Source organism: Ursus maritimus, unplaced genomic scaffold, assembly GCF_017311325.1.
Source record: "Ursus maritimus isolate PB19 unplaced genomic scaffold, ASM1731132v1 scaffold_17, whole genome shotgun sequence".
Lineage (NCBI taxonomy): Eukaryota > Metazoa > Chordata > Mammalia > Carnivora > Ursidae > Ursus > Ursus maritimus.
In genome coordinates, this window is record NW_024424119.1 from 33,173,493 (window position 1) to 33,182,939 (window position 9,447).

The window sequence follows — 9,447 nt, forward strand, 5'->3', positions numbered from 1 at the left end:
TCCCTATCACTCTCTCTCTCCTCCTCTTACCTCATCTTTCTCTATATTTGCAACCCCTAGATTCCCACATAGAACCCTACGAATTTTAAAATTCAAGGTCTCAGCAAACATTACAGCAAATCTGATAGCCTCCTGCTACTTCAAGGTCAGTTCATCAATGACCAGCATTATCATCACCCTGAAGCTTGTGAGATGTGCCATCTCAGATCTTACCCCAGATATATGGAAACAGATCTGCATTTTAACAGGATTCCCAGTTGATTCTTACGCATGTTGAAGTTTGAGGGGCGCCTGGGTGCCTCAGTCGGTCGGGCGCCTGCCTTCGGCTCAGGTCATAATCTCAGGGTCCTGAGATCGAGCCCCACATCGGGCTCCCTGCTCGATGGGGAGTCTGCTTCTCCCTCTTCCTCTGCTGCTCCCCCTGCCCGTGCTCTTTCACTCTCTCACTCACTCTCTCAAATAAATGAAATTTTTAAAAAATGTTTGAGAAGCACTGGCATAGCCAATAGTTCCCAATTCTGGCTGTATATTAGAACTACTTGGAGAATGTTAAAAAATTTATGTGTCCAAACCCTGCCCTCATAAAAGATTCCGCTCTAGTTGGTGTGAGGTAGTGCCTAAGCATTATTATTTTTTAAATTCTCCCAGATGATTCTAATGCGCTATCATGTTTGCAAGTATTCTTCCCATCTCAGTCAGATTTTAGTACAAAAAACTTCAGCTCCTTAATCAGTAAATATTTACATATTTAAACAGCTTTAGCTACCCATTCAGTAACACTAAAGAAGCTATATGATGAGACATACTCAAAAGTACTGTGTTGTTTCTTGCAATCTCATGAGGACATACAATGATCTTAAAATTAAAAACTTAATTTAAAAACTTTAAAATACACATAAACATACACATTTTGTTTTGTGAGCTTATATAACAAAAACTGGGCTTAACCTCAGCCCACATATCTCCTCTTGACATTTGTAAAAAATAAATAAAGTTGTATTATAGGACACAGAGGATTCCAAACGAAAAGTGAAAGCTGCTGTTCTCCAACCAATCTATCTTCCCAAAGGTAATAACTATTAGTATTTACTTTTATCTTCTAGAAAAAAAATTTAATACCACATAGATAAGATAGATTCACTTTTATTCTCACAGAATTGAAACACACTACATATCGTGCTCTTTATATTGCCTTTTTCATTTAATATATCTTAGAAATCTTTCCTTTTGGTGGGTACCTTATTCTTTTCAATAGCATGGTTTTCAGTTCTCTGTTTTGATTGAAGTCCTGGTTGTATCCAGTTCTTTTTTGATGTCTTTTTGTTTCTTTGTGGTTTGATTATTTTTCTATATCACAACATTAAATGAATATCCTTATACATGTATCTTGGCACAATTTGGTAAGGGTATCTATAAGAAATCTTTTAGTGGTATAAATCCTGGAACAAAAGGTACAGGCAGTTTTAATTTATATGTGTTGCCAAATTGACACTACCGAGGTATATGTCTACTATCTCTCAGCACCAGTATATGCTTCTGCATAATTTTGTCTTCACCAGCTCAAGATATTATCAAACCTTATAATTTTTGTCAACATGATATATAAAAAATGAGATTTTATAATTGTTTAATGTTGCATTTCTTTATATATGAAAAGGTCAAACATCTTTTCAGATGTTTATTGGTTGTCTTCTCTTTTTTCAACTATATCTTTCTGACTTTTATGCTCAACCCAGACCAATTAAGTTCAGAAATCAGATGTTTAGGAGCAATGCTTCTTTTCCTTTGCTGCTGTATTGGAAAAGAACACTGAAAAGAACCAGAGCAGAGAAAGGGGCCATTACCTAGTACCGTCCTAATCTGCATGAAGAATGTAGAGGATTCTGTGGTTCACAGAGGTAATTCTTTCAGCTTTCTGATAATTGGTTGATTTATGAGCAGAGTCTGAGGCAGAAACTAAAGAAAGTCTGCCAGGGAAGGAAGGCCCCCTTTGAGCCATTGGTCTGAGTTCCTACACCACACCAGATACCAGGTAGCCTTCCACTGAAATAGGGGTCATTCTGCCTGAGAAAATGTTGAGCATGCCTAAAAAAAGCTTGGGGGTGGAAAAGGCCTAGTTAGAGGTTGAGGTTCCCAAGGCAAAGCTGAAGAAATATGACTAGTGCCAAAACTCACTCACATAGGTCTAGATTGGGAAATTTATTCGTTCTTTTTTATCAGTGGTCGGCAAATGGCTATCTTCATCTCTAAACAGCCTGCCTGAGAAGAGACATGGTGACTCTATGTGACGAGCACTGGGTGTTTTATGCAACTGATCAATAACTGAACTCTACATCTGAAACTAATTATGTACAATATGATGGCTAACTGAATTAAAATTTTAAAAAATTTTAAAAAATTTCCATTCCATCCGCCATCCAGAGCAATTACTGGGTATTAGTAAGGACTTTTCAAATAATTGTAAGTACTTACTAAAGAAAAGGTAAGCAGAAGTCTTGGTTTAAACCTAAATACTACACTTTATTAAAAGTATATATGCTCAAAGTAGTAATCAGAAAGAGAAAAAGCCAGGCACAAGCAGGTTGGCTTAGTAAAAAAGCCACAGTCATTGAAGAGGCAGAGATTTCAAATATAACATGTTGCCCATTCTAAATTTATTTTCTAGCCCAGTTTCTACTGTACATACATCTAAATCCCATTAGAGAGCAATAAACAAATGATGAAAGAGCTAGTTTATAAAAATCCCTGTAAATGACTATGACATATGGAGCACTACTTTATGGACCTGGAAATGTAATTTATTTATTTAATTTTAATTTTTTTATAATAATTTTTTATTATGTTATGTTAGTCACCATACAGTACATCCCTAGTTTTTGATGTAATGTTCCATGAAATGTAATTTTAAGAAAGGAAAGAGAGCTTCGCTTCTGAAAGGAGAACTTCCTCACTTACTTTTTTTTTTTTTTTTTTTTGGCTGCAGAGTACCCAAAGCCGCTTCTTTACCCTGACCTTACCACAGTAGTAGAGGCATCCAGGAAACACCCATGGTGCAGAAGGCATGAGGCAGTGATTATAGTGTCCCTCCAGAAGAGGTGACATATGGCGGAAGTGACTTCATAGCCAGAAAAACATAGACAAAAAACTAAGGTAGTACCCAGCATTAGTATGGCACCTGAGAGGAGGCAGCTCACCTCTATAGGAGGATGAGACAAGGCAAGCTAGCATGGCTTAGTGGGCAGAGGCAGGACCACTGGAGTCCAGGTGGGCAAGAGAGTAAGGAAGATGCCATGTGACAGCAGGCCAGACTTGCTATAAGCACACCTGATATACATCTAGGAGGCTACAGAAATGACGAAACAAAAGGAAGGTGAGATTCTGCATTAGCAGGTGGAACATGAACCAGTGAAATAAGACCTATGACTTATTACCATATTACCAGAGTGCTAAGGAAATACACGCGCATGTATTTATTTATAACCAGAATATGTAATAATATTTTTAAAAATATGGCTCGTGTGATAAAATACCATGCAGCCATTTTAAATGTTTTAAAATAAATATTTAAAGAGTTGGGGATAAAGTTATAAGAAGGGAAAAAAAAGAAAATTAAATTGTATATGGAATATGGCCTAAATATTTATTAATATTTAATTTAATAATATATTTACTATTTAATTTAATAAAATATTAATATTTATTAATATATAGGTAGAGATATAGAGAAGATACCAAAATATTAATGGTTACTATTTTGTTATAGTAGAATTATGTTGTTTGCTATCGTGTTCATCATTTTAAAAAACTATAGTGACACTAAAAGGCTACATGAGAAAAAGCTAGGCAGACAGGTGTAAACAGTGCTGTGATTAATATTCTCACACATTCCTTTTTTGCTTATTGTTATCATAATTATTATATGTAAAATGATACAAAGTTAAAGCAAAAAACAGTTGCAAAGCTATATAATAGTACCTTAAAAGAGACTTGAAAGTGTTCAGAAAGCTGTTAATTAAGCTTATCTCCAGATGAAAGTATTACAGGCAATTAAAAATTATTTTTCTCATTTCCTTTCCTCTTTTTTCTTCTTCCTCTTCTTCCTTCTCCACTTTCCCTTCCTCCCCCTTCTCCTCTCTTTTTCTCTTCCTCCTTTTTCTCTCTTCTTCCAATCAATCAGGAAAATACATGTTATTAATCCCTTGAAATGTATCTACATTTTTCTTCATGGATATTTTTCTGGCTGTTGTCTTTTTGTGGCATTGTGGAAAGCAAAAACATTATATTTCTGAAGGCGAATGTGAGTCTTATCCATCCCATAAAGTGTCCCAAGTGACTACTCTTTCCTCCACCTCACACAACACCACTGAAAGGATTTCATACTTGAACATGATGTGTTGTGTCCTACACTAACACTAGAATATAAGCCCTAAGAAGGCAGAGTTCTTCACTCAATGTCCTCAGTTTATGATAATAGCTGTCTTATATTAGTTGGGCAATTAATATTGTTGGATGCTTAACAGATATTGTTAACCGCAGGTTAACCATCTTAATACCAGATTATTTAAAACATTAATTAAGAGACAATCATACATTTTTCCTCCCATTGATTCAAGTTTAGTATTTCTGAAACACTTATCAAGTCATTTTTCATTTAGAAAATATTAAAAAGACAATAAACCGAGACTTGTGCCTATCAAATTCCAAGGACTCCTTCTCCATGGTTCTTGCCACTCTTGTGCCTCAGAGGACAGGGAAATATTTCTGGATTCCAAGAACATCAGTCACATCCACTTTAGTTGTTTTTCCAAATCCTGCATGCTTACAGAGAATGGGTATTTTATTCAAACATTTGGCGGTGAAGTATTTCTGCAGATCAAATATTGATTTTGTGTGCATTTATTTCCTCACAGTCAACTCATATTAAATCTGTAAGTCTTGTTCACTGTCTTCTTAGTATCTTTCATATCAATTACCATCTCTCTCGTTGTTAGCCCAAATTGCCATAAATTTTGTCAGACATCAATTGCATTACCACGCCTTTAATCACACACCATAATGTGATCAGAATGGCAAGAGAGGTTTTCAAATATGCAAATCTGGTCTCTTCACTTTGATACTTTAAAATCCTTCACTACTTTGTTCACAGAATACAATTTAAACTTCTTATTTTACCAAGCAAGACTTTTTTTTTTCAAAATTTTATTTAAATTCTTGTTAGTTAACATACAGTGAAATACTGGTTTCAGAAGGAGAATTCAGTGATTCATCACTTACATACAACACCCAGTGCTCATCACAACAATACCTGTCACCTGTCTAGCCCATCCCCCACACCCACCCCCTCCATCAACCCTCAGTTGTTCTCTATCCTTAAGGGTCTCTTATGGTTTGTTTCTCCCTCTCCTTTTTTATTTTTCTCCTTTTATTCCCTCCATATGTTCATCTGTTTTGCTTCTCAAATTCCACACATGAGTGAAATCATATGGTATTTGTCCTTCTCTGACTTATTTTGCCTAGCATAATACAGTGTAACTCCATCCACATCGTTGCAAAAAGCAAGAATTCATTCTCTTTGACAGCTGAGTAATATTCCAATGTATATATACCATCTCTTCTTTATCCATCCATCAGATGATAGACATTTGGACTTTTTCCATAGTTTGGCTATTGTTGATAATGCTGCTATAAACACGGGGGTGCATGTACTCCTTCAAATCTGTATTTTTGTATCCTTTGGGTAAATACCTAGTAGTGCAATTGCTGGGTCATAGGCTATTTGTATTTTTTACTTTTTGAGGAGCCTCCATTCTGTTTTCCACATTGGCTGCATCAGTTTGCATTCCCATGGATAGTGCAAGAGGGTTCCCCTTTCTCCACATCCTCGCCAACACCTGTTGTTTCCTGTGTTAATTTTAGCCTTTCTGACAGGTGTGAGGTGGTATCTCATCATGGTTTTGACTTGTATTTGTATTTGATTTGTATTTCCCTGATGATGAGTGATTTTTTCATGTGTCTCTTAACCATCTGAATGTCTCCTTTGGAAAAATGTCTACTCATGTCTTCTGCCCATTTCTTAACTGGATTATTTGTGTTCTGGGTGTTGAGTTAGAGAAGTTCTTTATAGGTTTTGGATATCAACCCTTTATCAGATATGTCATTTGCAAATATCTTCTCCCATTGCATAGGCTGCCTCTGAGTTTTGTTGATTGTTTCTTTTGCTGTGCAGAAGCCTTGTATCTTGATGGAGTCCTAATAGTTCTTTTTTGCTTCTGTTTTCCTTGCCTCTGGTGATACGTTTAGTTAGAAGTTGCTACAGCTGAGGTCAGATAAGTTCCTGCCTATGTTCTCCTCTAGGATTTTGATGGTTTCCTGTCTCACATTTAGGTCTTTCATCCATTTTGAATTTATTTTTTGTGTATAGTGTAAGAAGATGATCTAGTTTCATTCTTTTGCATGTTGCTGTCTAGTTTTCAGAACATGATTTGTTAGAGACTGTTTTTTTCCCCCATTGGATATTCTTTCCTGCTTTGTCCAAGATTAGTTGACCATATAGTTGTGGGTCTATTTCTGGGTTTTCTATTTTGTTCCACTGATCTGTATTTATTTTTGTGCCAGTACCATACCGTCTTGATGTCTAGAGCTTCGTAATAGAGCTTAAAGTCTGGAATTGTGATGCCTCCAGCTTCGATTTTCTTTTTCAGGATTGCTTTGGCTATTTGAGGTCTTTTTTTTTTTTTTAAAAAAAAGATTTTATTTATTTATGTGACAGAGAGACAGCCAGCGAGAGAGGGAGCACAGCAGGGGAGTGGGAGAGGAAGAAGCAGGCTCCCAGCGGAGGAGCCCGATGTGGGACTCGATCCCGGAACGCCGGGATCACGCCCTGAGCCGAAGGCAGACGCTTACCGACTGCGCTACTCAGGCGCCCCTTATTTGAGGTCTTTTGTGGTTACATACAAATTTTAGGATTGTTTGTTCTAGCTCTGTGAAAAACGCTGGTGGTATTTTGATAGGGATTGCATTAAATGTGCAGATTTATTTGGGTAGTATAGACATTTTAACAATATTTGTTCTTCCAATCCATGAGCATGGAATGTTTTTTCCATTTCTTTGTGTCCTGTTCAATTTCTGTCATAAGTGTTCTATGGTCAGGAACAAGACAGAAATGTCCACTCTCACCACTACTATTTAACACAATACTGGAAGTCTTACTCAGCAATCAGACAACAAAAAGAAATAAAGAGTATCCAAACAGGCAAGGAAAAAGTCAAACTTTCATTATTTGCAAATGACATGATACTCTATGTAGAAAACCCAAAAGACTCTATCAAAAATTTGCTAGAACTAATACATGAATTCAGCAAAGTCGCAGGATATAAAATCAATGTACAGAAATCTGTTGCATTTCTATACACCGATAAGGAAGCAATAAAAGAAGAAATCAAGGAATCGAGCCCATTTACAACTGCACCAAAACTATAAAGTACCTAGGAATAAACCTAACCAAACGGATAAAAGATCTGTACTCTGAAAACTACAAACAAGACTTTTACAATCTTCCCCTTTTTCATCTTTTGCACTCCTTTCACATGACTATTACTCTGGGTATACTTAATTACTCTATATGGTATTAGTATATCCAGAAATATTTAAAGTGATATATTTAAATACTTTTGGTTGTGCTAGTTGTTTCATGATCTTGATCCTTTTTACCTAATCAATTCTGATTAAAATATGCTCTTATAGGGGCGCCTGGGTGGCACAGCGGTTAAGCGTCTGCCTTCGGCTCAGGGCGTGATCCCGGCGTTGTGGGATCGAGCCCCACATCAGGCTCCTCCACTATGAGCCTGCTTCTTCCTCTCCCACTCCCCCTGCTTGTGTTCCCTCTCTCGCTGGCTATCAAATAAATAATAAAATAAAATCTTTAAAAAATAATATGCTCTTATAGACATTCCCAAGTTAATGTAGCTATATAGTCATTTTTCACAATTTAGCCTATCACAATTTGCTGTGAGAAGTTTCTCACCTCAATTTGGGTTAGAGCTCCCAATCCCTACTGTCATCTTCTACCTGTGCATGTCTCTATCTTAATGCCTCTATTGTGTCTTCCTCATTGCTTGTGTCTCTACAATTAAAATGTGAATAAATTCAGGACAATTTCAATTGTTTGATTCATCCTTTTATTGCTACTAGGAATTACCTAGTGGATTATACTTAATGGGGTCTTCAAAAAGCATTTATCAAATGAACACACACACACATAACCAACATCAAATCTTAAAAAAAAAAATACCTCATTGCTATATGTTCTAATAAAATTTCCATTTTCCAGGAGAAGGGAAAACCTTCTAAAAAAAAAAATACCTCATTGCTATATGTTCTAATAAAATTTCCCTTTCAGTAGAAGGGAAAACCAGAGAGGTGCTTTACATTTTTAAAATCCAGAGTCTTTTCCTTCTTGCCTGGTACATCAGGTGACAAAAGCTATGGAGTACCTATTCTTAGACTTTGGTCTGCATCAGAATCATCTAGTTTCTTCCTCCGAAAATCTCAACATTAGAATTAGCATTTGGTTTGGGCATCTGCATTTTAACAGATGATCCTGATTCACATAGAAATCTGAGAACCAGAGATATGAAGAGTGCCTTGAATATTTTCTATTTGTTTTACAATGTTTAACAGTTCTCAAAGAAAAACAAAATGCTCCATTTTTACTAGCACATTTATTCTATCCTTTGGGACTATCATCTTGTCTACTTTCTTTGTCTTTTAGATCAATAAATTCTTGCCTGACGTTCTTAAAAACCTTTCCCCTTAATACCTCCCTCCATCCATTTTAATTAAACCCCAGATCCTAGGTCTTTGAAGACTGCTCGTGTCTTATATTAGACTGAGCCATCCCTGCAGTGACATCAACTATGGATCAAAACATCTCTCAGTTACCCTCTGGGGCTCGGCTGCTCACTTGCAGAGACAACAGCATATATGGCATTCCTCAGGAAGCTTTCAGAATAACTTGAGGGTTTAAAGTATCTAACTGGAAAAGAACCTATGGATTTTGTAGCTTTTTCTCTGTAATATACAATATCTTAAATGGCATGTTTTCCCCCAAGCAAGATCTTCATTAAGTTATAAAATTCACACACAGTAGTATAAAGGAGTTCTTGGTCTGATACAACAACATAATGTCCTAAGGGTAAGTACTTTCAGAAATAAAAATTAATGGTATTATACTTTGACTGTCTTTGTAGACTTAAAAGATGATTAAAAGAAACTTCACTAGGTTTTTGTATTTTAACTTTTGTGGCAGTGAATGATTTGAAATTTTATTATCACTCTTATTACAGTACTTCAGAGTACTTATAAATCTGTTATGCAGAAAAATAGTTCTCATGTTTCACTCAGAAGCATTGATGCCTTTTCTTTACCACAGTAGGAAAAAAAAATGGA